Genomic DNA, 3,388 nt, shown 5'->3' with positions numbered 1-3,388 from the left:
GGTTGCGGGCACATCCCCAGTGGGGAGTGTGCAGGAGGCAGCTGATCGATGTTTCTAACTCTCTGTCCCTCTCCCTTCCTCTCTGTAAAAAATAAATAAAATATATTTTTTTAAAAAGAATCAACATAGATTTGCTCCCTCTGAGCTCCAGTGCTGAGACAGAAGCTTGATAGGATCCAGGGACATATGAAGAGGAATTAAATTGTCTGGCATAAGGGCAAGAACTCAGAGGCAGCCTTCTCCCAGACAAAAGTGCTCCCAGAGATCATTGTTCCTCTGCTGAAACCTCCCAGGCCACAGAGTTGACTGGCAGGTGAAATATTTGCAGCACCAACTATCTGTTGGCAGTGTCCTTTCCATATGAATGGCCTGTCCTGGCTGGAGCTTCAGACTTTCCTAAAATCTCTCAAACAAGTAGCAGCTGGACTCAGCATGCCCCATACCTCTCAATAAGTGGCCCCAGGCCCAGCGTTAGCAGCAGCCTGCCTTATTTCACAGTTTGGCCTCTCCTGGGCATTTCCAAGCTCAACACAAGTAACAGCCACCTGCATAGCATTCTATAGCTACTGCTGGGTGGCCCCAGGCAGGGCACAGGCCGTGGCTGACTTTGTATCTCCCAGGCGGCCCCAGAGCCAGGGCACCTAGTGAACAGCTTCAGACCATGCCACATTACAACTCTATGTGTCCATGAGCAACACATTCAAGGGGCAATCTTAGTGAGTATCAAAGCCCCACTAAAGTAAGTCTCGATCCATAGGGGAATCTTCTGCACGTCAACTTTTCCACTGTAGTCACAGCTGGTCCTCAAAGCCAATTGGCCTGGAGGTCAATTCCTTTCAATGACACCAACAGCAATCAAGGCTCAACTGCAATAAGACAGTGCGCACCTGCCCAGCTCAGTGAATAGGGAGGCTGAGCCACTGTGCTCTACAGGATACATACTATATAAGGCCACTATACCAATTCCAGGAGACATAGGGCCATTAGGCCCTGCAGGATACTTACTACGTAAGGCCACTATACAAATCCCAAGAGACATATAAATGATCTACCTAATATTTAGAAACAAGCACAAGGAAGCAAACAAAATGCGGAGACAAAGAAACATGCCACAAATGAAAGAACAGAAGAAACCTCTAGAAAAAAAGAGTTAAATGAAATGGAAGCAAGAAAACTACTATATATAGAGTTCAAAAACTGGTTATAAGGATGCTCAAGGATCTCAACTATTTGTATGCTATAAATGTTTATAGATGCAAATGGTGGACCTTTTTAATTAAATTCAAAATATTGTGGCAGTTAACTAGTTAATGAGAGCTTCAAGGGACTTACTGAGAATTTCAAGAATCTTAGTGAGAATTTCAAAGACTTGAAAGAGGACCAGTCAGAAATGAAGGATATGCTAACTGAAATGAAGAATAATTTACAGGGAATCAACAGTAGACTAGAGGATGCCAAGAATCAAATTAGCGATTTGGAATATGAGAAAGCCAAAAGCACCCAATCAGAAGAGCAAAAAAGAATAAAGAATAAAAAAATATGAAGATAGTGTAAGGAGCCTCTGGGACAACTTCAAGTATACCGACATTTGTATCATGGGGATGTCAGAAAAAGAGAGAGAGCAAATATTGAAAACCTATTTGAAGAAATAATAATAGAAAATATCTCCTACCTGGTGAAAGAAATAGACTTATAAGTCTAAGAAACACAGAGAGTCCCAAACAAGAGGAACTCAATGAGGCCCACACCAAGACACATCATAATTAAAATGCCAAGAGCAAAAGATAAAGAGAGAATCTTAAAGGCAGCAAGAGAAGAGCAGTTAGTTACCTACGAGGTAGCGCCCATTTGACTATCAGCTGATTTCTCAATAGAAACTTTGCAGGCCAGAAGGGAGTGGCAAGACATATTCAAAGTGATGAATAGCAAGGACCTATATTACTGTACCCAGCAAAGCTATCATTTAGACTTGAGGGTCAGATAAAGAGCTTCCCAAACTAGAAAAAACTAAGGGAGTTCATCATCACCAAACCAGTGTTACATGAAATGTTAAAAGGTATTCCTTAAGAAGAGGAAGAAGAAGAAGAAGAAGAAGAAGAAGAAGAAGAAGAAGAAGAAGAAGAAGAAGTAAAAACAAACAAACAAACAAACAAAAAACACCTCCCTATGAGAGATGCAGAAAGAGAGGGGGAAAAGGGAAAGGAAAAAAGAGCCATTTTACTCCCTAAGCAGAGAAGCCAGCAGTCTCAAGGCTTGGCAATATAAAGTTGTCAGGTGCTTTTCATGAATTCTTGGAAAGCCACAACAAAGTAAAAAAAAAAAAAAAAGGGACATTGAGAATTAATCTGTACCAAAGTAGATTAGCTGAGAGCCTATCTGTACTTCATCAGCCAGATGTATAAGTTTGATTACTTTGCTTTTTCAATAAAGGTGCATGCTTTAATTGCTTTAATAAATTGGCTTTTCACAATGCAGTCAAAGTCTCTTGTATAAATTCACTTATATGAGAAGACTAGGATAGAGGTTAGGGACATCCCTGTTCCACTAGCTCAGGGGGCTGTCCTGTCCGGTAACACTTCCCTGGTGTCAGTGAGAGGTGCCTATAAGAGAACTAGAGGCATGGAAACATGGAACAGACTGACAATTCTCAGAGGGAAGCGGGGAGGTGGGATGGAAGAGATTAACCAAAGAACTTGAATGCATATATTCATTACTTGTGGACAAAGACAATAGGATGGTAAAGGCCTGAGGCAGGTGGTGGGGACAGGCTAGAAGGGGGTCAATGGGGAAAACAAGGGGACATACGTAATACTCTCAAAAATAAAGATTTTTTTAAAATAAAATACTTTGGAATAAGACAGATCAAAATTTAAATCCCAAATCATTCACTTATTGGAACAGTGACTATGAAAAAATTAAAATCTCAGTTGCCTCATTTGATAAATGAGAATTATAATAGGAATAAATCTTATTTCATAGAAACATAGTAAGGATTATATTAGATAATTGATATAAAGCACAAAGTATAATAACATTACTTCGGGGTTTCAAATCACTACCTTAAATTTCATTAGAGATAAAGCTTAAAAACATATTTTACTGTATTCTATCAAATTCAGGAAATTTATGCAATAATCTAGACAATTTATATTCTTAAATTTATTTCTTCCTTGACTATCTATCTACACTAATAAAAGAGAAACATGGTAATTGGCGTACAACCGCTACCCTTCCCATTGGCTAATCAGGGAGATATGCAAATTAACTGACAGCCAAGATGGCGGCCGGCAGCCAGGCAGCTTGAAACTAACATGAGGCTTGCTTGCTTCAGTGACGGAGGAAACCAACGTTCCCCGCCTGCCTTGCAGGCCTCTGAGCCTGCAGTTTG

The sequence above is a fragment of the Myotis davidii genome, unplaced genomic scaffold (assembly GCF_000327345.1).
Source record: "Myotis davidii unplaced genomic scaffold, ASM32734v1 scaffold1384, whole genome shotgun sequence".
NCBI lineage: Eukaryota > Metazoa > Chordata > Mammalia > Chiroptera > Vespertilionidae > Myotis > Myotis davidii.
This window is presented reverse-complemented; position numbering follows the sequence as displayed.